This window comes from Urocitellus parryii, chromosome 6 (genome assembly GCF_045843805.1).
Source record: "Urocitellus parryii isolate mUroPar1 chromosome 6, mUroPar1.hap1, whole genome shotgun sequence".
NCBI lineage: Eukaryota > Metazoa > Chordata > Mammalia > Rodentia > Sciuridae > Urocitellus > Urocitellus parryii.
This window is the reverse complement of record NC_135536.1, coordinates 64,867,770-64,895,090: the sequence shown is the minus strand read 5'-3', so window position 1 is coordinate 64,895,090 and position 27,321 is coordinate 64,867,770. Positions and strand designations below refer to the sequence as shown.

Here is a 27,321-nt window from a genome sequence, read left to right as displayed (position 1 = left end):
AATCTCCATCTGCTTTCCATAGTGGTTGCACCAATTTGCAGTCTCATCAGCAATGTATGAGTGTGCCTTTTCCTCACATCCTCGCCAACATTTATTGTTGCTTGTATTCTTGATAACTTATATTCTCACTGGAGTGAAATGAAATCTTAGTGTAGTTTTGTATTTCTTCTTCTGTGAAGTGTCTGTTCAGTTCCTTTGCCCATTGATTGATTGTATTAGTTGGGTGCTTTTTTTTGGGGGGGGGTGTTTTGAGTTCTTTATATATCCCAGAGATTAGTGTTCTATCTGAGATGCTTGTGGTAAAGATTTTCTCCCATTGTGTAGGCTCTCTCTTCAAATTGTTGTTTCCTTGGCTGAGAAGAAGCTTTTTGGTTTGATTCCATCCCATTTATTGATTCTTGATTTTTATTTCTTGCACTTTAGGAGTCTTCTTAAGGAAGTCAGTTCCTAAACCAACGTGTTGAAGATTTGAGCCTACTTTTTCTTCTATTAGGCACAGTGTCTCTGTTCTAGTTCCTAAGTCTTTGATCCACTCTGAGTTGAGTTTTGTGCAAGGTGAGAGACAGGGGTTTAATTTCATTTTGCTAGATATGGATTTCCAGGCTTCCCAGCACCATGTCTGAAGAGGCCATATTTTGTCTAATGTAATACAGTGCACAGGCCTTTCATTCAATGTCATCACTCAGTCCATCCTGAGAGTCTTTTTTTTTTTTTTTTTTTTTTGTACCAGGGATTGAACTCAGGGGCACCCAACCACTGAGCCACATCCCCAGCTCTATTTTGTATTTTATTGAGAGACAGGGTCTGACTGAGTTGCTTAGCACCTCACTTTTGCTGAGGCTGGCTTTGAACTTGAGATCCTCCTGCCTCAGCCTCCCGAGCCGCTGGCATGACAGGCGGGCACCACTCCGCCCAGTCTGACAGTCTCTTGCTTTACATGCAGCTGACTTTTTCTATCCAGCTTCTCCATCAAATGCCTGAGGTGCTCCTGAGAACTTGAAGCAGCAGGAACCACATGTGGTGTCCAGCCCTGTCATCTTCTGCCTCTTCAGCAGCCCACCCCACTCCTGTTCCTTCCAGACCCTGTTTGCACCTTACTCCCCTGTGAGGCCGTCCCACAGCCTTGGGCTCATCCCATCACCAATGCTCCCCCCGGACTTTGACCATGCTTCCTTTGGCATGTGTTCCATCTGAAAATTATTCCGTATGTGACTGTATGCCTTACCAGATGATGAATTCCTAGAGACTACGGAACTTCTGCGGGATAGATAGACAAGATGGAGGAGGATCCAGCTAGATTGTTGGGTGATGGAGTCATCCAGGGTTATTAACCAAGCTTAGCAATGTCTGGTGTTTGTCTCTAATTCCTAGGGTGCTATCATACAAAGGTTCACTCCTGCTGCACACCATAAGATTGGGTCTACAAAGCAGGCATCCTGAGAGACACTGCAGGCTCCTACGTGGGCAGGGGGCCAGGCCAGAGAATAACAATGCCTACTCTGTTATTGCTACAACTTTCAAAAGGCACAGCCAGTTTTCACGCACGAGGATTCATTTCCCAAAGAGGTTTAACCAGCAGCTGCTGGCAGGAAATTCCCTCTGCATCGTTTTCTCTCCTCTGTAACTATTTAGGGTAAGCTGGGCTTGCAGGATTGAGTCTCTGCTTCTTTGACCAGAACCCAAATCCTTTGGCCCCTCCTACCTCCATGGCCTGGAACCTAAGACTACAGCAGGAAAGTGTGTGGCAAATGCCAACCTCTTTTCTTTCCCACCCTCCTCTTCTTTAACACCCCCCCCCCACCGCCAAATCTCCCAGTAAAGGGAAAAATATACTCACACTTGACACAGAATACCTGTGACTGGTCTACCCTGTCCCCTCCCCAGCCACCACACAGTTCTCCACGGGACAGCAGTACTTATCCTACAATTCATTTTAACTCTGACACTATCTAACCCAAGATAATACCAGACTCCACATTTGAGGGCTCGGTCCCACAAGACTGCCCCCATTTCAGATGCCAATCAAACTTAGGTTGTCATTTATACCTTTTTTTTTTTTTTGGTAGTAGGGATGGAATCCAAGGGGGCTTTACCACTGAGCCACATCCCCAGCCCTTTTTATTTTTTTTATCTTGATACAGGGTCTTGCTAAGTTCTTAAGGTTTGGCCTCGAACTTGTGATCTTCCTGCCTCAGCCTCCCAAGTGACGTGAGCCACCAGGCCCGACTTGTCACATATACAACTGGCGACAAACTAGGGTTCCCATGACTCCTGCCTGGGTCTGATTAATTTGCCGGCGTGGCTCACAGAACTTATGGAAACACATACCTGAAGCAGGTACAGTTCACCCCGCTAGTAACTTCCGTGTTCAGCAACCGAGGAGCTCGTTAAACTTTGTTCAAGAGTTTTTATAGAGCTTCATCTCCAGCCCTCCCTACCCACCCACCCCCCTTTCCTGGAAGTTGGTGGATGGGACTAAAAGTTCCAATCCTTTAATCTTCTGATCTCTTGGTTTTTGGTGATTGGCTCTCCCGTCCAGAGGCCAGTTAGGAGACCCCACCCCAAGTATTTTATCAGCATAAACTCCAGTGGCACTTTGCCCTTGAGCTACCTTTCTAGCCTTTTGTTGTTGTCCTTGGTGGTGGTGCTTGTTTGTTTGTTTGTTTTTGAGACAGGGCCTCACTAAGTGGCTGAGACTGGTCCCCAATCTGCTATCCTCCTGCACCACCAGGTGTTGTTAAAGGGGCTCTGATAAATAACAAAAGACATTCCTATCACTCAGGAGATTCCAAAGGTTTTAGGGTTCTGTAGGGATCAGAAAAAGAATGAATATATTTCATATTATATACATTTCCCTGTACCCAGGTGCCCACAAAATAAAATGAGCCCCAAAGACCCTTTAGGGAGTCTCCCAGTTTTTCCCACAGGACGCAAAGCAATTGCTTTTACTTATCCTATGGCAAGACCAACCCTAAGCACTAGTGGATTTGGCAACTTCCCAAACCAAGGAGTGACCACGAGTAGCTTCCCCCCAGGGAAAGGCCTTATCCAGCCAGATCTCCCTGGGAAGCAAGGAGGGAGCATAGGAAAGTGGGTGGGGATGGCAGCAGCTCCCCGACTGCACTTGACCTTGTCTTCCACTCAGCAGCCTCCCTCTGGGCGTGGGCCTGATTTCCCAGCTGCCTGACATCTTGCCCTATCTTCTGTTTCACTCAGAGGCCACCTTGTCCTGCCACCCTCTTCCCCTGCCTTTTCCTTCCCATCCAGCTTCTATACCCCAAATGCCCCTTCCCATATCCCTCTGAGTACAATTGATCCATCTGATTGCTCAATTCCTGCCCCTGGGAGGGTGGTCCCTGGACGTCCACCTCTTTCCCTTCCCAGCCATCCCACTCCCTGGCACTGGGTAGCTGCTGCATGTTGCCTGAAAAGGCTGGACAGCTGCTGGGCTCTCTAATTAGCTGCCTGGCCACTGTCCCAGAGTGAGGCATGTGTTACTGTAAGGAACTGCCTCACCTCCCCTTCATCAATAATCCTCTCTGCAGATCTCAGACAGCAGCCAGGGGCCCTGGAACCCTCATCACAGGAGACCACAAGCCTCCTGTCAGCCAGAAGATGGTGGCCTCACCCTTAGTTTCCCCCATGACTGCCCACATTCTTAGGGTGTACCCCAGGTAACCCACCACACTGTACCTTCAGCTACAACATGAAGGTGTACTTCTGCCTGCCTTTGGTTGACTTCAGTGCAGGTAGAAAGAAGTCCAGAGGATCTTGTGGAGGACAAGGCTGGGCGGAGTGTTACACCAGTGCTCTGCTTCTCACGGACTTCCACAGCCAAGCCACCCCAGGGATTTCCAAACAACCAGGGAGTCTAGTCCAAGAGGTCCTGTTTACTCAAGCTGTTGTATTCTGGCTGTACTTAGGAAAGGCCAGGCCCTGTACTAGGTGTGAATAACACAGAATTTTTTCCCCTGGAGCTCAAGGGCCAGTGGGAGACAGACAACAAATCAGCACTCTCACACGTGTTAGAATATCTGATATTATGTCATGAATAAGTGGTGCCTGGAGGGGGGAGAAAACTTCTGCAAGGAAGTAGCATTCAGGCCCAGATCAGAACGAGGAGGATGCAACAGGGGCTCCCTTGAGTTTGTTTTTCTCTCCCACTCCCTTCTGCCCTTCCATCCCTCTCTGATCTTTGGGTGAAGAGAAGCTCCACCTAGATGTTATCTGCTAAGTCTGTTTTTAGATTCTTAGGACCCAGATGGCCTTGGGTTCTGTTTCTGCAATACTGGGGATTCAACTCGGGGGTGCACTACCACTGAGCTATATTCCCAGTCCTTTTTATTTTTTATTTTGAGACAGGGTCTTGTTAAATTGCCCATGCTGGACTTGAACTTGCAATTCTCCTGCCTCAGCCTCCCAAGTGCCTAGAATTACAGGTGTGTGCTACCTATAATGCTCAGCCCCAGATGACCTTTGTAACACCCTTCCCTAGTAACCAGTGCAGAAGGTAAAAGTCACTGCATAAAGATACACAACCTAGCTGACAAAGACCCACCCAGACGGCAGCCTCACCGCCTTCTTTCCCTCCCCATAAAAACTTATGGCATTCTGAGGAGTTAGAGCCTCTTGTCTTCCTCAGGGCTGGCTTTGAATAAACCTAATTCCTATCCACCAACATCTGTTGCCTGAATTTTGGTCATTTTTCAGGATAAGCAGCATGGACATTTGATCTCACTAACAAGAAGCCATGCAAGAAGTTTTGGGGAAAGTGGGTAAAGGGACCAGTAAGTGAAAAGACCCCAAAGTAGGTGAGAGATAATACGAACCATGGTAAAGCCACATAGCACAGTGGCACAGCATTTGCCCAATGAGCCCCTTGTAATCAAGAGCATCCTAGAGCAGGTGATTTCCCCCATCTAGAATACATCTGGTTGGCCCAAGGATCACATATTTGAACACCACCTGTCCACCTCTGCTGCTATAAAAACCAGTAGCTCTTTCCCTGGGGGACAGGAAGGGAGGAACTCAGAATAAGTACGGTGAGATTCCAAGCAAGGTGATCAATCTGAACTGGTGCCTCAGGGACTCCAGCTCTCCCTTCTGGTTGCTGTTCAGACTGGGCCATTTCTCCTTTGGTAGACAGGATGACTCACCTGACCTTGACCAGCGAACCAGCACACCTGGACTATCTCCCGAGAATAGGACTCATGAAGACCCAAGACAAGGCACAAGCCAAGAACAGGTAATGCGCAAATCGATTTTTTTGTTTGTTTTTTTAAGAAACTCCGGAACTGGACTACTCAATTGGATAGCTACCAGTCACTTGTGGCTCCCTAAATTTGAATGTTAATTTAGTAAAAGTGAATAAAATAAAAAAAATTTAATTCCTCACTTGCACTAGCCACCTTTCAAGTAGTCAGCAGCTGCACGTGGCCAGTGTCTACTGCATTGGACGGTGCAGATATGAAGCCTTCCATCATCATAGAAAACTCTACTGGACACGGCCGCTCTCGAATTCGCTAAGGGTGACCAGAAGATTACTAAAGATGGATTCCTGAGAATCCGCTCCTGAAGACGCACCTGCCTTCTCTCCCTCCCAGAGGCACAGGTCTAGGTAACCAAGATTGCTGTTGTGAGCTGGAGGGGAGGGTTACTCTTTGTTCATGAAAATCACTACCTACTCTCTGAATACTGACTTGTCTCCAAAAGGCTAGAAGTGGGCCCTGGTTCTTGGTGAATGAGGCCAGCTCCTGGGTCTCTGGTTATAGGTCAGACTAGGAGGTGCTGCTTGAAGGGTTTAAAAACTCTACAACACTTAGTGGTCACCTTCTATGTGCCAGATGGCTTCCAACAAGCCATCTCATCAGTCCCTCCTCAAGCCCAGGACAGGCATGAGCGCCAGCTGGCTCAAAAGCAAGCAAAACTCAATGAAAGGACTTAGCTAAGTTCAAAGCTAGAAAATGGGAGGGCCAAGGTCTTCCCAGGGCTTTTTTCCCCATATGCCATTCATGAGGGATGGGGGGATAGAGGAACTAGCAGGATCTGGTTGGCCTAAAGCAATGGGCCATCTTCAGTTGATAATAATTTCTTTTTTGGTGGTGGTGGTGAGGTTACCAGGTATTGAACTCAAGGGCACTCAACCACTGAGCTACATCCCTGGCCCTATTTTGCATTTTATTTAGAGACAAAATCTTACTGAATTGCTTAGTACCTCATTTTTGCCGAGGCTGGAGATCCTTCTGCCTCAGCCTCCCAATCTGCTGGGATTACAGGCATGTGCCACCTCGCCTGGTTTCTCATGGAAGACAATCTCCTATGAGCTGCCCCTTACAGCCTACTCAAGTCCATCCATGGGTTCAGGAGAGGCTCCTCCCAGGGTCTGCTCATCCAGGCCTAGTTCTTCAAAGACCACAGGAAGGTCACAGCAGAGCGCAGTCTGGGAAGGTAGTAGGGGTCACAACACAGACATGTGGCATTTCTCCCAGGGAAAGGAGGAGGGGTATGATCCAAAATTTATTTTAGAAAGCAATTTAGACCATTGGCTCCCTATCTTTGCATGGTCATGGCCTGGGTAGTACTCGACAGAGAGTCTCCATTTGCCAAACTGGTTGTGAGGGAGGGGGAGGGTGCAGGTTCTCAAGGGTGAGGGAGCCTGGCCCCTCAGGGAGGGGTGGGGGGAACAGCAGGGAAGACCGAGGAATGACAGCTGACGTGGGGCAGTGTTTGCTCTCTACCTGACTGAGCCTGGACTGCCCCTTTCCTTCAACTAATGGCCCATGACAAAGGTTGGCCCGCACTTGGCTGAGCGCCAACGCCAGCCACACCTGGCACTTCCGCCCTGAGCCTCAAGCCCAGCAACCCTGGCTCCACTGAGCCTCTTGCTGGACAGCTCCTTCCACTGACAGAGCACCCTGCCTGGCAACAGGCTCAAGGATGGCTCCAAACAGCAGTTAGGCAAGAGTAATTAAAGGGAATGTTATCTCAGTCAGTCTCTCATTAGCCTTGTAATTAGACTGTTGAAAATAATTAACATTCCTTTTGACAAAGGAAACAGGACCCATTACATTCATTAGGACAGCCTAGAACCAGCCTGAGGCAGGCCTGGGCAGGCGGTGAGAGCTTGCATGTGACAAGGATACACCGGGTATCCACCCCAGATACTAATAACACCCGAGACACGAGAAAGAAAACCTGAGAGAAATGCAAGGCCCTCCGGGGCAGGCCAAGAGTACACCTGCCTCCCTCAAGACCCTGTAAATGACAGAAAGGACATGTCCCAGGGAGAATAAATCCAATACAACAACAGAAAACAAGAAGGAATGACTGGGGGCTGGGGTTGTGGCTCAGTGGCAGAGCGCTTGCCCAGCATGTGTGAGGCACCGGGTGCCATCCTCAGCACCACATAAAAAAAAAAAAGCATCATATCCATACACAACCAAAAGAATATTTAAAAAAGAAAAAAGAAGGAATGACTTGGGCTCCCTGAAAAGAGAAAGCAGGAGAAACCATCTCCCCAAAAATAAAAACATGAAATAACAGTTGACATTCATATAGTGCCTGTATGTGAGGCTGTGAAAGAAGCACCAAATTTAATATCATAAAAGTTCTAGCTAGAAAACAAAACCAGGAGGGTCAACAGAATGAGATGCTTTAAAAAGTATTATTAGTATCCTTTGGGGAACAAGAGAAGCTACTGAATCCACAAAACCAAGAAAAGTTCAATGTCTTAGCAATGAAGGAAGTAAACTCCCTATACTGAATATGCATTACTTTCAGAATTAGGAAAGTTTTTATTTCCCTTTTAACTGGAGGCCAAGCACAGAAGCAAGTTATTTTTTTTAAATGCCTAGCACAAGACAGATGCCCAGTAAGATTTTGTTAAGTGAACCACTTTGCAAAGAAAAAGGAAGTGGATGCTGCCCCTGGCACCAGCCCTCGGCCCTACCAAGGCTGGTCTGTAACTCACTGGCCCCTAAACACACGCTCCTGCCTCTGGGTCTCTGCTCACAGAATTCCCTCCATTTGGAATGTCCTGGTCCCTCCTGGATATTTGTCCACATTTGCCTGTCCTCCAGTGCTCACTCAAAGATTATCCTCCCAAACAGGAAAAAAAAAAAAATTGCCCTCCTTAGCAAAAGGCCCCTGCAACCTACTTAACCCACCAGAATCCCTCTTTCCAAGCTCCTAAAGGCACCTGATTCTCCAGGATCCTGGGATAGCTCAGGTCAAGCTGTGCTTTGGGGTCACAATATTGACAACTTCTATGCCCCTTTACCTTTCAACGAGTCCAAGTCTTGTCTTGCAGCTTTATCACAGGCAGCCTAAGGACACGGAGAGGGCGCTAGACTTCTTATACCCCACTGTTCCCAATAAAGCTGAGTGGCTTTTGCAATAACATTCTTACATGTCAGCTGAATGACAAATGGGTTTCTGTTTCTGGTGGGAGTGGGAAGAGGAAAATAATCATGGAGATGAGGTGACTCAACAGGGCTTGGCTAACATAGCCATGCTCTTCCACTTGGACAGTATCCCTCAAAACAGACCTCCTGGTTTCAGAGAGCTTTGAATTCCCACTCCGTGGCCTGGCCAGAAATACCTGGGAATTCTAAGTGGGTGACTGGGATGGAACTGGAACAGACATAAATGGCAAATCCAAGGAGAATAATGATGGTCGTCAGATGTTTTCTTGGGCACAAAAATTCCAGTTCTGGGATTCTTACCTTTTTCACATTTTCTCTCCTATTTTGGCCTTCCCTTTTCTTGCTTCTCCGTCGTTTTAGTCCTTCCCTTTCCCAGTCTTCCAGGAGGCCTCCATCTTACTGCCAGAAGACAGGGTTAAAACTTTGGGGTCTACTGCTACATGTAGAGGATGTCTTTTGAAGCTGTTCTGACACCTGTTGTCTGCAAGCCCATAATAATGAGTCTGGGTTAAACCACAGCTTCTGGGTTTTATAAGGTATTTCATTTCAAAAGTTTCATTGCTAGTCCTGTTCACACTGCCTTAGGCCTTCAGGATCCTCCCTTCTGAGATCTCACACAGGCTTTCTGGGGCAGATGCCCTATTTCCAACTCCCCACCACCATTCCTACCACCTAATTCCAGATAACCCCCATCCCAGACACAAGCACTGTCCCCCTCCCTCCTCAGGCTCAATCTCCCAGCTGTGTGTGGCCACTTTGCAGCCAGACAGCTGAAAAAGTCTTTAAAGAGACTCACTGAGGGCTAAAGGGAATTGAGGAAACCATCTATTGTTCAAGTCCATTTATTTATTAGTTCAAAATCCTTTATACGCATCTATTATGTACAGACCACTGGATGCTAAGTAGTTTGGCATATGAGTGCTGAGCACAGAAATGGGTCCAGCTGCTTTTATAGTTTTATTTCATTTACCTGGTGTTTTGGGTACTGGGGATTGAAATCAGGGATCTCTCCCTTTTTAATTTTTTTTAAACTTTGAGTCAGGGTCCCCTAAGTTGCCAGACTAACCTTGAACTTGTGATCCTCCCACCTCAGACTCCCAAGTTGCTAGGGATTACAAGTGTGTGCCATGAAGCCCAGTGGGATGATTGTTTTGAAAACACTGGAAATATAAAATCTTGGGGAGCTGGGGATGTAGCTCACTGGTAGAGCACTAACCTAACAAGCAGGAGGTTCTGGGCTTGATCCCAAAACTGCAAAAAAAAAAAAGGGGGGGAGGGGGGAGGAGAGGGGGGAGGGGAGGAGAAAGGAAAAAAAAATCACAGATAAAATCTTGATAATTCAAGCCAGACTGGGGGGTGCTCTCCTGTACTGTAGACCCAGGTACTCAGGAGGCTGAGACAGGAGGATCACTTGGGTCTAGGAGTTCTTGGCCAATCTGGACAACATAGCAAGACCCTGTCTCAAAAGAAAGGGAGGGGCTGTGTGTGTGGCTCCTAGCACATGGGAGGCCCTGGGTTTAATACACAGCACCATGCAGGGAGAAAAAAAGAGAATAAAAAGAAGCTACTGAGGCTTTAGCACACACATAAATCTTGTTGTTTCTAAAAACAGTTTTTATATCATAATTTAGAATTGCTTTAATTTCTTTGGAGTAACTTGTGAGATCCTAATGACATCAGCACCAAGGGCCTCTAAAGGTCTTAATCCAACCTGAATAGTAAATTAGGGTTGCAATCTTAAATGCTGACAAGAGTCAAGCAGCCAAGGCAAATTTAGTGATGACTATTAAGAAACACACAATTAGTGCAGTGCTGGTAAGAAAGCAGAACTGAAAGGATTCCGTGAGTGATTTATGGGAGGAGGAGCTAAGGGGAGGTGTTGGGCATGACACCCAGACTTCTGACCTGGCAGTGGCAGAGTCATTCCCTAAGTGGATGCAGAAAGAGGCACCAGTCTGGGAATCTAGGCTGAGCCGCATGTCAGATGTTTTACGTTTGAGATGCCAACAGGACACACAGAGTGGCCAGCTGGAGGCTGGAGATGGGTGGGGAACCCAGATGGAGCTGCGGAGGAGCAGCCTGCTGGGGAGAAGACATATGAGGTGACATACAGGGCCGGTGGAGGACAAGGCACCGAGAAGGCGGCTGAGGAAGGACACCCACAAAAGGGCCCTGGGACACCAGGGAAGTGGAGGCAGGAGAGTAGCAGAGGCTACTGCAAAAGTAAGTTGCACAGGGACTGGAAAGACAGCCGCACAAGGTCTCAGTGAACGTTTAAGAAGGAGAGGCTGCAAAGGGAAGTAACTGAGGCAGTGACCTTGAGAGACCAGCTGGTGAAGAAGAGGAGAGAAGCTGCTGGAGGAGGACTAGACATGAGGAGATAGCCTCCCTCTTCTTTCTCTTCCCTATCCCCTTGCTCTTCTCTCCCCTCCACCCCTCTCCCCTTCTCTTCCTCTTTCTCTTTCAAGTTATGAGAGATCTAAGGAGGTCAAGTGCTAAGAAGAAATCATACTGGGGGAGAGGTCGTGGAGGGGATGTACACCGTGGGGCACACCCAGAGGCCCTGGGCTGTCTTGCGGTTGGGAGAGGAGAGCTCAGTGAGCCACAGTCCCAGGGCAGGCAGGACAAACATGCACTTTATTTTTCAATTTAATTTAATTATTTATTTTTGAAGCACTGTAGACTGAACCCAGGGCCTTGCACATGCGAGGCAAGTGTCCTACCACTAGGTTACATCCCCAGTCCACATGTGTCATCCCTTTACACAGAAGGGCCTAGTTCTATGCCCGTCTGCCCTTCTTTCAGACCAGTAGAAGGGAAGGGTGGTCAGCACAGACAGCACCATGGTAGCTGGGGAGTGTTGCAGGTACTCAGAGGTGGAGACCTGGAAGGCCTGACATTCTGTGAATCCTACACAGCCCACCAAATAACTCCTAGTGACTTGAGAATGTTCCACTGGACAACACAGAAGTGAAAAGTTCATTTGTAATACATTACCAAAACCTAATTCTCTTTTTGAAATAAAGATGACGTATTTGGGCTTTGTGTGTGTGTGTGTGTGTGTGTGTGTGTGTGTGTGTGTGTGTAACTGGGGATTAAACCCAGAGCCTTCTGCATGCTAGGCAAATGGTCCACCTGCTCAGAGGCTAAGCTATACCCTCAGCCCCTTTTGCATGGTTTTAATGTATGCTGACCTGTCCAGGAATGCTGTTCGTATATAAATTGAGTGGACACCATGCTCTATGTTCTTTGGAACTTTACTAAGACAGGTTCATCATTTTGGAAAATCAAATCAACCCCCATAAACACTTTTCCTGGTGTCTGAGCCACCTACACCACACACCTGTAGTTCATGGGTGTTTGTGGTGGTTAATTCTTGATGATTCTATGTAAACGTGCCAGCGTCTGACAGTATCCTTTTGTCTTCTATGTGGCCATGCCCAAGCAGTTACATATTATACTACATGATACTGCATTATAATTATTTTTGCCTCTATTTCTCTTTTAGATTAGAGGTATTCTATTGCATTGACTTTTAAAAATGTCTGGGAGTAGTGGCACATGCCTGTAATCCCAGCTACTTGGGAGGCTGAGGCAGGAGGATCACCAGCTCAAAGCCAGCCTCAGCAATTTAGCAAGACCCTATTTCAAACAATAAAAAAGGACTGGGGGTGTAGCTCACTTGTAGACCGTTTATTTAGCACACTCAAGGCCCTGAGTTTGATCCCTAGCACACAAAAAATAAATGAACAAAGTAAAAAATTAAAATGTATGTATATAGGTAAGTCGCTGTATCTGTGATTTTTGGTTTTTATGGTTCTGGGATTGAGCCCAGGGGTGCTCTACCATTCAGCTACATCTCCAGCTCCTCAGTCTTTTTTTTTTTAGTTAGGGTTTCACCAAGTTGGCCTCAAACTTGTGATCCTCCTGCCTCAACCTCCCAAGTCACTGGGAGTAGAGATGTGTACCACTAAGTCCTGCAGTATCTATGAGTTTTATTCAGAGCAATTAGGAGGCATTACAAATATTTGCTAAATGAAAGGGAAATACCATTGCAGATCATGTGCCCTGAAAGCAAGGGAAACGTCAGTGCTGACAGGGACAAGAAAGCAAACAAAACTAGGTGAATTCAAGTCATCAATCCCATAGGATAAAGACAAGGGTCTTTTATCATTTATTTATATATTTTGGGTGCTGGGCATTAAACCCAGGCCCTCACAGGTGCTAGGCAAGCGCTGTACTGCTGAGAGACACCCTGCTCAACAACCGTCTTCTACACACATCTATGTAAAGCTCCCGGATGGTGAGTACACAGACAATGTGGTCAACCCATGGGGGCTAAAAAAACTACTCAATCGGGTACCTTTGGGAAATTTCATTTCCCTGATTATTTCAAATTGTACTCTAGCTCAACACTTCCAAGCATCATGACAATAGGAAGAAAATCTCAAGTAATCTGGAGGGGCCGAGGAAATGATAAATGGTTCAATGTCTGGAGCAGGGATGTGTTAAAGGAAGCCAAAGAAATAGGTGCCAGGCTTGGTCTGTGGAATATCTTCCTTAATGGACAAGAAGATGAGTAAACAGTATGTAAGAGGATGCTTAAGGATATTTATGGAAAATGCTATATCGTGAGGAATCACCGACAGGAATAAGGATAGAGAAGTAAGCATCCCAAAGGCCCTCCAATCGGTTAAAGTGGCAGAGCCAGAAATATTCACCACTCAGGCTGAGAGGGGTTGGTTCTTAATGGTGGAGGGAAGGTGGAGGTGACCTAAGCTCCCACAAGCCTTGCCATTGCTGTTAAACAGGGACAAAGGGTACAAATTTTAAAAGATGTGCCCTTTGACTAAGGAGATGATAGCTGATTTATGTGTCCTCTGTAATATGAGGACACCCCCAGGGGGCCTGGGGAGAAGGGGAGGGAATGGCCTCCTGTATCATGGAAGGTCCAGAAGCGGGGCTCTGCTAGCCTGGCTGGCCCGTTGGCACACACAACTTTGAGTCACTGCTCTTCTCAGTGGCCTCATCAAAATAAAATGAAATAAAACACAATAGAACAACTTAAATCCCATCATTATGAATTTCTCTATTGTTTGCATGTTTTTCCATGAGCATTTGTATATATTTTTTTTTATTTTAAAATGTGTGATCAAAGCAGTTATAGGAATTAACCAGCAAGTTGACGGTCATATGAGTAGCTGCATCCCTTCCCAGACAGAAGTGGAGGAATGAGGCTCTCTTGGGTTCCAAAGCAATAACCAGGAGGCATCAAGCTTCTTGGCATGAGCTAACTCTGCCACAGGGCAACAGGGCCCCACCATATTATACCAAATGCCACCTCCAGCAGGTATGTCCCCCCACTCCTTTGAGGAGGCACAGGTTCATCCCAGAGTCCTGGGAAAATGAAAAGTCTTGGTTCTGGAGTTGTGCAGGGATGGAGCAACAGGCCAGTGCTAGAGTAAGGCAAGAAAGGCTCTCACCACAAGCCCAAAACTTAAGAGGACACCAAAAAACAGGAATCAAGCCAGGCAGTGAGGTACATGCCTATAACCCCAGTGACCTAGGAGGCTAAGACAGGAGGAACGTAAGTTCAAAGCCAGCCTTGGCAACTTAGCCAGACCCTCAGCAACTTAGCGAGATCCAATCGCAAAATAAAAAGGACAGAGGTGTCAAATCCCAGTACATAATTCCCAGAACAAAAACAAACAAACAAGAACCTTAGAAATCAAGTTAAATTATATTTTAATGCAATATTTTTAAAAATCAAATCAATAAACCGTGGCCAAAGGCTATGTAAGGTTCTGTGATGTTTGAAGAATCCAAAAACCTGTCCCATCCCCCGGCGCAGTGGCACACACCTGTAATCCCAACAGTTCGGGAGGCTGAGACAGGAGGATTGGGAGTTCGAAGCCAGCCTTAGCAAAAAGCCAGGTGCTAAGCAATCAGTGAGACCCTGTCTCTAAATAAAATGAAAAACAGGGCTGAGGATGTGGCTCAGTGGTCAAGTGCCCCTGAGTTCAATCTATGGTACCAAAAAACCCCCACAAAACCCAAAGACCTATCCCACCTCAGTGCCAACATCAACTTTGTTGAGAAATGTCATTCAGCACTACAAGGCCTTATCACAAACTCTAGGAATTCAGAATTTTTTGGATTTTTTTAAAAGGCAATATAGAGCCCATATAATAAAATACATAATTACCATAGCGAAGTCTGGAGCAAAGTCCTTCAGTGAAACACATTAACATTTTTTGCAGTAACATTTGTGACTACCTCTGCCAGGTGAAATGACCATCGATGGCCTTGTTAGTTCAGGTCAGCTCTTGCTATCATGGAGCTAAAGTTTTCTGACAGTACAGTGGCTCACGCATGTAATTCCAACCTCTCCGAAAGTCGAGGCAAGAAGATCGTAAGTTTGAAGCCAACCTGGGCAATTTAGGGTGACTATGTCTCAAAATAAAAAAGGCCAGGGGTGTGGCTCAGTGGTAGAGTGCTTGCCTAGCACGTGGGAGACCCTGGGTTCAATCCCCAGCACTGAACAGGAGGAGAAGGAGGAGAAGTCTGAGATTTTGACTTTGCCAAGAAAGGACCGTGGGCCTAATTAGCATTACATAAATTTTAAAAAAGCAGCAGATTGGACACAACATGTTTGTTTTAAATTAATGCTGAAAAGAGTACTGCAAAGTCTTTGCTGGTGATTAACCAGAGGAAGGCAGTTTCTAGACATCAGTTAGCAGACTTATTGCATATTTTTCTCCAGTCAACAACTAATATTATTAAATACTTTCTGTGTGTAAAACCTGTGTAAAGACTGCTGAACCCTCAGGAACTTAAAAATCAGTGGGAACAAAGAAAAATAAAATCACACATTATTGAAAATTGAGGGGATCTAATATACATCCACATTTTTTTCAGTAACAGGGACTGCAGCCACAGGTGCTCTACCACTGAGTGTATCCCCAGCCTCCTTTTTTTTTTGAAGCAGAGTATTACTAAATTGCTGAGGCTGGCCTCAACTTGTGATCCTCCTTTCTCAGTCTCTGGCAAAGAGAGTAGAGAATCTGTATTTTCTAACTGTATGTTCACTGTCTTTTGCATAAAAGCATGTAATAATTGCAGCTTTGTGATGGAATGACAAGACTTCAAAGATCCTAATACAGTGGTTTTGGTCAAATATACCTTTGTGCCCAGAGGGCTCTGACTTTTAAAAGGAGTAGATGTGGGTAGGCAGTGGGGCAGAGAGATCCTTCCAGGCCGCTCAACAATGTGAGGCAGGATGAACGTGTACAAACCAGGTCACCTGTGCAAGTGGACTAGGCTTTGGTAAAAGACATGGTAGGAAATGTTGGAGCAAGAGTTGTTTGGTAAAGCAAGTCAAGACTGCGTGGAGAACATGAATCAGAGTGAAGGATCTGCAAACTCGGCGTTTCCCAAGCAGTTGCATGCCACTCTCATGACTAACCATGGCTTCCTGCTACCCTTATTGGAAGTGACAGAGTGTCATGTTTAAAAGTGCATTCTCAGGCTGGGTGTGGAGGTGCATGCCTGTAATCCCAGGGACTAGCAGTGTCACGAGCCGTCCGTGGGCTGTGTGTGGACTATGCTGCACATTGTAGCCTAATGAGGGGATCAGTCTGGCAGTGGGAACTGCCTGTGGCACCCCCACAGGAACTGACCGCCTGATGCAGGTGAACTTCCCCTTCAAGCTCTGCCAAAGATCCCTCACAGCACCTGAGATGGGCGTGACCTGAGAAGATGTTGTTTTGCCATACTAGTGCACTCAGGACTGGGAGATGTAGGTCAGTGGTAGAGTGCTTGCCTAGCCTGCATGACACCTAGGTTCAATTCCTAGTATGGCAAAACAACAAAAGTGTACTCAGCCAGGCACAGTGGTACTCGCCTGTAGTCCCAGGGGGCTGAGGCAGAAGAATCACAAATTCAAGGCCAGCCTCAGCAACTTAGCAAGACCCTGTCTCAAAATAAAACAGTATCAAGGGCTGGGAGTTAGCTCAGTAGTCAAGTGTCCCTGGGTTCAACCTCCAGTACAGAAACAATTATAAAAAAGTGGACACTCTGGGGTCAGATTAATTCTATTTGAATCCTGACTCTGATGTCAACTGTGTGGCCTTGGGTGACTTGCTAAATTTCTCTGCCTCAGTTTACTCAGTCTCAAAATAAAAAGGGATGGGTATGTACCTCCATGGTGGAGTATCCCTGGGTTCAATCCCTGGTACTACAGAAACAAACAAAACAAAACAGAAAGTCTGTACATGTTCAGTTGGAGACACAATATTTTTTTCCTGAATCTTTTTGACCTGTGGTTGGTTGAATCCACAGACACAAAACCCATGAATATGGAGGGCTAACTGCATAAGAACTCAATAAATGTTCATTGTTCTCATCAATGTCTTTATTTCAGTCAATTCTTTAGTTAAATATGTATAGTAGCCTCATCCTAAGCAATAATATCCATGACATCATGGACTCATTGTGACAGTTATAGTTTTGATGATACACATATAATAAGATGTCAAATCAAAATTCTGACATAGGCACCAAGATAGGGTAGGTATAATGCTGCCCAGTGTGACACCAGATAAGGATGCACATTGTCAAGAGAGACACAAATGCCCTTCTCAGTGTGAGGGTGTGTCACAAGGGGCAGGCTGGAGGAGCACCCCTGCAGAGAAATTTGGGGAGTGCTGATGCTGTCTGGTGATCTCACCCTACCTCCATCCTGAGGGCAAGCTGTTGAGAGGAGCCACAACAGGACTGCTCAAGAAACTTGATGACTGCTTCCTGAAACTAGGAGGACAGGGTGAACTGGATTCTGATCACCACCTGACACACTCAGAGGGTAAGTCACAGACCAGCCATCAGTTGTCAAAGACCAAGAAAGAATACTGAGCTGGGGGTCAGCCTGCATACCCAGGTTCACTGTACCAAAGGATGTATGATTGGTTCCCAGGACTAATATGGGCCACATGCAAGAGAAGTCTGGCAGGTCAGGGGAGATAGAACCCTGGGCTGAAGTAGGCCAAATCCAAGTGCAGAATGTGAAACATACACTAAAAGCACAACTTTACTGCTGCCTTGCTTGGGGGCTTCTCCCTTAGGAACAGTCAGAGGATGAAGGGGGAGGTGAAGTTTGTTTTTTGTTTTTTTTTAAGATACAAAAGGTGCCTCCCATGGTGAAGGAAATGGTGAGCAGAAAGATATACAAAGGCCACCTCTCAGTTGTCCCACTGAAACAGTCAAAGACGGAATGACTTGACCCAGCTCCGCTCACAAGAAGGTGCTCACTCCAGCTCTGACTGTTAACTTCCAGTACGGCTTCTCTCTCCTTCAACTCTCTCTCTGCTCTCCCAACTGTTGACTTCCTACAGTTCCAAACCAGCTAAGTTTTTACCTGAGAAAGGCCAGAATCATCTAGATTCTGGACCATCCAGCACAATCAGCAGAAGGGAGATTACAGAACACCTTGTCCAACATTCTTATTTCATAGATAGAGAAACTAAAAGCCAAAGAATTCACTTCATGCCCAGGGTGACTGAGTGGAAACAAGAGACCAAGTCTCCTGGCCTCTAGCAAACTGTAGCATCATGCTAACTCTAAGAGGGGTCAGCTCACCTCCCCTAGGCCACTACCTCAATCTTTATTCTTCTTCTACAAACACCTCAAAGCGGTAGAGGAGGTATATAGCTAACCTGTCCAGAGTAAACAAGTGTGAATCTCAATAAACTAGGTAGTCATTATTTTTAATTTAATAATTTGATTTAATTTAATTTGGGGGGTGGGGTACTGGGGATTGAACCAAGAGGTACTTAACCACTGAGTCGCATCCTCAGCCCTTTTATTTTGTATTTTGAGACAGGGGCTCACTAAGTTGCTTAGGGCCTCACTAAATGGTTAAAGCTAGCTTTGAACTTGTGATCCTCCTGCCTCAGCCTCCGGAGCCACTGGGATTACAGGCATATACCACTGCACCTGGCTAGCTAGTCATCTTTAAATGGAGTAATCAGCATCCATAAATACTTTCTTAGAAGGATTGGCAGTCTAAAGTTTTCTGTACTTTGCAGAGTGTACCTGGGACCCAAGTCATAATCAGGTCTCCCAGCTGCATTATAATTATGGACAGGGGAAGGAACAGAAACTGGGCTGGTGGGCGAAGACTGGAGTCAAAGCATCTGCAAAGATAAGCTGCTATGCCTGGTGTAGTAATATAACAGAAAGGAAAATGCTGCCCCGAAGCCTGTTAATCAAGAGGAAATTTTTGGCATCAAAATAAAATGGGGTTTATAAAGCACATTCCTATGCCAAGCAGAAAGCCTGTTCCCCTTATAGGAACTCCCAGGCCATCTGGTCTGCTTCCCCACTGCAGGGTACAGACCTCTCCCTCCTTCCCGAACATTCACTGGGATGCTTGTTTTCAAATAAGAATCTGTATTTTCATCTCCCTTTACTAAATGTGCCCAATCCACATCAACTCTCCTTGTATGTTAACTACCTCCACATTTACCCTCTCCCCAACATCTGTTCTATTACCCAATCCAAGGATAAAGAACACAACAGAATCAGATCTCAGTTCAAATCTCAGTTGGGATGCTTATTAGCTGCATGATAAGTGCAGTCACTTTATCTTACAGAGACTCAGTTTCTCATTACTGTGAGAGGAGGAGGACATAGGGCTTAGCCCAATGCCTCGTACATAGTTCTCATCCAATAAATGGTGGCTGTCAACTGTTATTGCTATGATCACTGAAGCCAGCTGAAACTCCATTTGTGAAATTATATCTCAGAGGTTGCAATGAAGTGAGTAAATCAAGGAGGGATCCCAGATTTCCTGATTCCTGAAACTTTTGCCAATCATTTGCTCCCATACAAATAGCATCAATGCCCAATGACCTAGAAATCTGGGTAAGTGATCACATTGAAGTATCACAGCTGGTGATTTAACAAGCACGTGCAGTACTAGAAACTGTGTGGCCATATGAAAGCTTTAAGCCATCTACAGGTCAGCATAAGAAGGTCAGCTCATTACTTATAGCAAGAAAACAAAACAAGACAAGGGCTGGGGTTATGGCTCAGTGGTAGAGCACTTGCCTAGCATGTGCGAGAACTGGGTTTGATTCTCAACACTGAATAAAATAAATAAAATAAAGGTCCATTGACAACTTTAAAAAAAGACAAGACATAAACCTGGAACCACTGCTGATGTTGCCCAGTGGTAACACTATTTCTTGCCCATATCTGTTTTAAAATGGCAGATAAAAGACAGGCTAATGTCCTGGCTTTGGAAAGGTTTTTGTTTGTTTGTTTGTTTGTTTTGATTAGGAACAACAGGGGAAAAGATCCTAAGGACTAGAGACCAAGATGGGGTTTGAGATCACAGATCATGAGAAAGGTGATGGAGATTACCAACAGGCTGAAAACAGGTCCCTGTCAACGTTCCTAAAAATGGCAGTTACTGTCCACAAGGTGGGCTACTTGCTGACGAGGGCCTTCCCCTCCACTGACTGTGCCAGCAATGAAATCAGGGAGCCCCAGGAAGTACATTTTATCTCAAAGCATGAATTGCTCCTCAGAAGTCCAGAAAAGAATCCTCTCTTTGTGGCCCTTCAATCTCCTTGGCTGGATTCCCTAGTTCCTTGGGGCTGGTGTCAAGGCCTTACTAAAACTCAGGGTAATTGACCTTTCTGATGAACATGAACCATTCCAGAATCTTATGACAGGGGTGCCTCTTAAAAACTGAGCTAATGAATGAATGAACCAGCTAGAAAGCATTTCTTACCCAAGTCCAACTGCAAAAGCAGTCAGAAGTGGCAAATCTACTATGTTCTAAATGCAAGGCTTCTAGAGAGGAAAGCACCGTCAGAAAGTGCTCTCTCCAACTACATCTCCTTACTTTTTGTTGTTGTTGTTGTTGTGGGGATTGGACACTGGGGCACTCTACCACTGAGCTTCATTCCCAGGACTTTTTACTATTTTTTAAATTTTGAGACAGCGTCTTGTTAAGTTGCCCAGGCTGGTGTTGAATTTGCAATTCTCCTACCTCAGTCTCTGGAGTGGCTCGGATTATAGGTGTACAAGAAGGTACCCAGTTGATATCTCCTTATCTACTAGATCTTCCTATAATAATTGGCAGGTGAAGTCTTGTATGGTGCCATGTTTCCCAAGGAAGGTGCAAACTGAAAACCCAAGTCCTGCCCATGTAGACTGCATCATCATTTCAATGATGCTGTTCATCCTACAATACCGGCCACGATAGGAGCCAGGAGCCCTGAATGGATGTCAAAATCCCTGGGAGCCAGGAGTCCACCATGCAGCCCGAGGCATGTGAACAAAGGGAAGGGGGCAGGTTTTCCTTTTTATCCTGAGAATGTGCTGGGTTACTCATTCCACCTCAGTTCTCTATGGATACTTGTTTCAGGGATAGAAGCCACTTCCTTTTCCTTGAATCACAGCAGCATGGGCCGTCATACATCTTGAACCAAACACACTGGTACCTAAATTCTTCATGCATCTCTATTTCATAATAGAAAGGTCTAACCTACAGATCTCATAGAATGCTTGACTCGAATCACTCTCAGTAACTCCCAGGGAAGGGAAGGGAAACTCCCCCAGCATATGCACAGCCAGTGTGTTGACTCTCCGTGTGACTCAGTTTCCCTTAAGGGAAACCAAAACTGAAAAACTCCCCTGGGTACCCCTTCCCCCCAAATCATCTCATACTTTACTTTTCAAATACAAACCCTGCAATTTCTTGGAGGTGGTGGGCATGGGGAGAATAAGCAGAAAATCAGGCTAGTAAGGCTGGATTTCTTCCTGACAAAATATCCAAAACGCTTTCCCTATTCTCTCCTTGGCCAGGTACTGTCGCAAAAGTGGCTGAGAGTTTGCCAGGCAGAAGTTATACACACTTTAAAATGAATGTTCCTGAAATTAAAAAAAAAAAAAAACTAAAACCCAAACTACCATGGCTATAATTTGGGGGTGGAGAGAACAGGGAGGAGAGAGTAAAGAGATACAAATTTGAGAGCTATCCAGCTGGGGGAGGGTTAGCTATCCCTTTCCTCCCTCAAGGACAACCAGATCTGATAGGGTTGCTGATAAGGCCAGGCTGCCTCTCCTTACTGCCTGTACCTAGGTCTCTCCCTATGACATCAGAGCCCCCAACATCATAGGAGACTCTTCTTAGAGCTTGGAGGGTCCAGGCCGGATAATGTCCAGGCCGGATAACCCCAGGAAAAATCCTACCAGGGAGGAGCTCCGCGATGTCCCAGGAACAGAGGCAGACAGAAAAGACACACTGCCTGTGTACAGCAACAGCTTCTCTGATAAAAACTACACTTTTAAACCCAACACTAAGCTTTCCCTATCACAAAAGCTGTAATTTCGCCCTTTCCTGTAAAATGACACTTTTCCCTTTAAAAACAATATGCAAATCCAATACAACTGAAATAAACACGGTATGAGGCTCACTAACTAAGCTAATCTCTTTCATTCAAGGACCCAAGACTCTTACATTACTTTATAAATGTAAAAATTCATGCCTCATCACTTTCAAAGAGGGAGTCAGAGGAGTATCATTTTTCATCTTATAGTCTGAACATAGGAGAAACAGTCCACAGTAGAGCCCACTCTCTCACCTCTGGGGTGAGAGGTCAGGCCTCCATAACATCATCTTCAGCTATGAATAAACAGCTTGGGATAAACCCAATGGGGAAATGAGCAATCCTCAACCCTGTCCTGTTAGAGCGGAGAGGTCTACAGAAGCAGGCCAGCTGGGCTCTCTGGTCCAGGGTCTGCACCTGACTTTAGCCACAAGTTCCAGGAACATAGATCTAAAGCTCAGGGCACTTCATTTTCTCCAGCTAACCATCACTGGTCCTGAAACCTCCCTCGCTCCAGTATCTTCAAAGTGGCCAAATTAGCTTGTCATTTCTTTCCAAGGACCAGCTCCCCCACCCCACAATTCACTTATACACCCCATCTCTGTCTCCAAACACAAAGTTGCATCCATGTCTCTAAAGTCAGGTGTCCTAAGTAGGCCCACTCCTAGCCCAGATACTTGTATCATTAGTTCACTCACAGGATAGGAGAAGAATCACCCAGAAGCTCAAAACCCTCCAGTGTCTGCTGTCTGCCGTCTCCACAGGCAAGCAGGTCTGCCTCCAACCAGGGAAAAACCTGAGCTCCCTAAAGGCTGTCCTGCCACAGGATGGGAGCCAGTGGTCACATGCAAGCCAGCTGGGAGCTCAAGACACCTCCTTCCTGGGGACACAAGGTCAGGGTCTAGGGACCTGGAAACTGGCCCATTTGTTTTCTAGAGAGAAAAAAGCTGTACCACCCCCAAGGCAGGCTGCTCAGCCCTTCTCTTGACCCTTTTCCTGTCACAGCAAATAGAGAAACCTAGGCTCCCCATGATCCAAAGCCTGAAGGCCACAGTAACAGTTCATTTGTTACTGGGGTGTTGAGACCACATGAGAATGCACGAGCAGAGCCCCCAAGGTTATGCTGGCAGACAGCTCCCCAGGGTCCTGCTCTTTTCTTCCTGCAAGAGTCTTGAAGCAGCATCAGAACAACCTGCCACTCCCAGCTCTGTACCTGAGCAACCAAACATAACCCTGCAGGAAACCCTGGAGAAAGAAAGGAGACAGAGGAAGAAGCAACGAGGGTCAGTTTCTGACTGGGCAGAGAAAAAGGGAAGGAAGACACCTGGGAAAAATGCCAATGCCTCCCTGTCCTTGCCAGGAACAGGGTTGTATGGCTCCCCATCCCGGCCCTGCACCTCCCACCAAGGACCAGAGATGAGGAGGGCAGATTAAGAGCTGGCGGCCTGAGGCTGGGTTGGGGTCCTGATCCTGGATGGGCACGGGGGCAATCGAGAACGCCCAATTGTACAGCCCACCATCACCCAGATTGGTATGCATCCCCAGGGGGAGGCATCAGGATCATTTTGAAAGGGCTCCCTCCTCTTCAGCAAAGTCCTGTCTCAAACTCAGGAGGGTCCGTGGTTCCCACTCCCAAGCCCTGACTCCCCAGCGTCTACCTAGACTGGCGCCCCCCTCTGTTCTCTCGAAGCGGCCTCCGGGGTGCTCTCTGCCGAGGGGAAGAGGTGTCAACCTTCCGCTGCCCGAAATCCCCCGCCGGATCCTTCACCCTCGCCTCTCCTCGAGTCCCCTTTGTTTCAGGCGGGGAAAGTTGCCAATGTGCACCCCTTTCCCCAACACGCCCCCCTGTGCGCCCATCCCCCGCAGGGAATCCAAGCCCCGGCGCACCAGCTAATCTGCGGCTCGCTCTCCAGCTGGGGCAGCCGCTTCGAAACCGAAAGCAAAGAGGAAGCGGGATCCGGCAGGGCCCCCAAGCATGGTCGCCCGGTCTTCCCCATCACAGCCCCCCCATCGCCCGCGCCCCCAGCGCTCGGCGCTGCCCGCCCCGCTCGGCCACCTCTCTCGGTGGCGGAAAGGCCTCTCTGCGGGCATCGGGGGCACCTACCGATGCGGGGCCAGAGCCACGGGCAGGGGCAGGGCAGGGCCGGGCCGGCCGCCCGCGGGGCGCAGGTGCCGCCAGGAGCGCCGTCTCCCCGGCTGGCTCCCGCTCCTCCTCCCGCGCCAGGACTCGGGGCGCTCTCCTGCGCCGCCTGCTCCCCGCCCCCACGCCCGGCGCTCGGGCTCCCCCCGCGCCGAGTTGCCGGCCGTGCCTCCCCCACGCCGCCTCGCTAGCCCGCGCCGCTCCTAGTCCCGCATCGTGTGCCGGCGCCCGCCGCGGCGGCGCGGGGGCTGGAGGGCTACAACCGCCGCTGCCGGGGCAGAACGGATCCCCGGGCGGCGGTGGCGGCGGCACTCACCCATAGTACGGATGCGCTGCAAACTGCACATGCTCGCGTCTGACAGGCGCTCAGCCCCGCGGCCCTGCTTAACTCCTTGCGCGCCCGCTCGCCCGCCCTCCCGGCTGCCCCCTCCGACCCCGCCGCGTCCCAGAGCCCGGAGTCAGCCTTGACCCCGGCGCCTAGAAACACGCCCCGATCCCTGGCAGCGCAGGGAGCTACCAGGAAGGGCTCCTCGGCCCTCCTTGCCTAGGCCATCCCTACTGCATTGGAGGTGTCTGCCGGAGGCCCCCGCCTCCCGGCTTGCAGGAGTTGTGGGGACCCCTGTACAGTATCCACTGTGGGCATCGTGCAGGCCCGGGCTACCTGAGGGTGACAGTTCATGTGGCGGGGCAGATGCACCGTATGTCAGCCAGCATTGTGCTCTGTTCAGTCCATTCATTAACAGTCCTACCAGTTCATTTTTTTATGATTTCCATTTCCAAGATGAAGAAACTGAGGCCTGTGGAAGCTAAGGAATTTGCCTAAGGCAAGTCCTGTGCCACCAAGGTCTACGATTTGGTTTACACACAAAGATTCAACAATGTGTTCTTTCTGAAGAGAATCTAGATTCTTCTATTGGGAGGTGGAAAATATTGGATGTCATTTGGAAAGCCTGGAGATTCCTCAACATGGAACGTGGGGAATAGATAGCCTGGAAGCCCAGAAAGTGGAGGAGGAGTGGAGGAGGAAGAGAGGATGATGACAGGTCCCCAAACTGGTCCTGGGTCTTGGGGAAGGCTGAGCAGGGAATGGGAATGAAATCCCCCATTCCCACTCCAGTCCTGGGTTCTGGTGTTAGGTACTTCAGTCAAAAAGAAGGGACATCTTTGAAAATGGTATGTCACCCAGAGGGGTCCTTTTTAAAAAGAACCCAGCCAGAGAAGTTGCCCTTTTCTAATTCTCACACACATACCCTATTGTGTGTCCACCCTATGTGTTCCTAGGCCTCCTCTGAGGGGTTTGATGGCTGCTTCCCTGAGCCTGGGGGTGTAGCTCAGTGGTAAAGCAAGTGCTTAGCATGCAGGAAGCTTTGGGTTCAACCTTCAATACACACACACACACACACACACACACACACAACCTGGAGGGAGGAAATGGGGAGAGGGATGACCAGAGAGACTGTAGTCCTTATCCTTTTTTATAATATGCCACAGGGACAGAGCTCTCAGAAGTCACATGAAGTCTTCCAGGATGAAACTGACTTTCATCAGTGTCCCACTCTGGGCAAGAAACTAGGCAGCTTTCCTACTTCTGGAACTTAATTTGATCCTATGTCTTCCCCTAATTGCCTGATGGAGACATGGGTTTTCCATTAACCTCCTATCCCTGGCCAAGATATTGAAAGATCCACAAAGGTGCATCCCAAAACTGAGTGTGGGCAATGTGGACTGGAAGCTCTAAGCCCATTGGAGATAGCCAACCCATTTTTCTCTAAGAAAAGCTCTGAATTTCCAATAGGGAAAGAGGGAGTTATCTTGGGTTCCTCAAACCTGTATAGGAAAGACAGCCCTGAGATGCTATTGCTAAGAGCTCTTGACCCCATTATTCTCCTATATATAAGGAGATAATATTACCTACTTCATAAGCATACTATGATGACCCAATGTCATAATGCATTTAAAGTTCTGAGCACACAGTAGGCTTTCAATAATAGGAAACTGTTTTGCTGGGGGGTAAGGCAGGGAGAAGGGAGAAGGGGTCAGGGTTACAAGCAGCCACATGGGCTGTGCCTAAGATATTGTCAGACAGGATAGAGACCCCTCTAGGATCACCTTGGCAAGAAGCAGCTTCACTAAGTCTAGCAGCAAGGTCCAGCTGAGGAGGAAGGATACCCCTTGCCAAGCATAGGACTCCCACTCTAGTTCTCTGCATATTTTGCAGGCTCAGCTCTCATCTGGGCTCTGGGAGGCAGCATTGAGCAGAGGAAGGCGTAATGGGCTGGAAAGCTAGCAAGAACTGAGTTCCCGCAACTTGTCCATTAGGCACTGTAGGTCAATGTCTAGTGCCAAAAATATTTTTAGGGCTCCACAGACACGAATTTCTTCTAAAATTGGTGGCAAAAAAAATAAGGCTTGAAGTCAAAGAAAAGGTTTTCATATATAATATTAATATTTTTATCCTCAGCATAGTAACCCAAGGTGTCAGTTACAGGATCAGAGAAAAGGAAGAATTAGGAACCAAGATACAAGGCTTGACATCATCCCATCTCTCTCCAGCTGTTTTCTAGGCTTAACAACACGATCGGGATTTTGCTCATTCCTACATTAGGGATCTTTCTAGCAAATAGTATAGTGCCTTACGATTGGCATATCTTCTCTCTTTGGGTAGGGCAACTATTTCTATCTCCTTACATAAATGAGAAAATCAAGGATCAGAAAGGTTGTATAGTTTGGCTAAGGTTAGATTTCTAGGACAAGCAAAATGCAGTTCAAACTCAGGTCTATTGGCAATCCATCCAAGGTTCTTTCCATCTCTACCAAGATTTCAAATAAAAACAGGCATGTACTGGGCAGAGCAGTCTGCTGCAGCAGTGGACCTAAAAATAGCATCTGTACCCAGGAGTGGTCCCTTGGTTTTCCACCCAAAGAATACTGAGACCCACACAGTGTTGTCAAAGTAGGCACAGTCAACATGGTTATAGTGATTCCAGTACAAATTGAAAGTAGGACAAACCAAGCCCCCTATACTAATACACACCAAAGAATGCCCGCCCCTCTTTTTCCTTCTGGTCTTACCAAAGCAAGTAGAGCAGTATGGTGGACAAAACAGAGATAGATTTGGCTCTGGCAGAGTGGGATTTCTTTTTAAAGTTCATAACTTTTATTTTCAATTCTAGACTCTGTAAAATGGAATGAATGTACCTCAGATCCGGATTTGAGTTCAGACTCCATATCCCAGTTGGACATCCTTAAGGTAGTTCATTTAGCCTTTCTCAGCCTGTTTTCTCATCTGCCAAATGAAAATGGCAATAACACCCATCCCTGGGGCTGATGTGAGAATAAAATGATGCTTATAAGGAGCATT

The 27,321-nt window shown here is 47.2% G+C and overlaps 1 protein-coding gene across 2 annotated transcripts in view; it reads right to left on the bottom strand.

The window, feature by feature from the left end:
- Window positions 1–24,306, bottom strand: part of Tmem229b (transmembrane protein 229B) — a 41,033-nt gene extending 16,727 nt beyond the window's left edge. Inside the window, exon 1 of one of the 2 annotated variants that reach the window (XM_026385166.2) lies at window positions 24,277–24,306. The gene's annotated coding sequence lies outside the window, so the exon portion shown is untranslated. Of the gene's footprint in view, window positions 1–23,924; window positions 24,021–24,276 lie in introns of those variants that run through there. The other variant, XM_026385165.2, reaches the window with a different exon arrangement.
- Window positions 24,307–27,321: the final 3,015 nt, after the last annotated feature.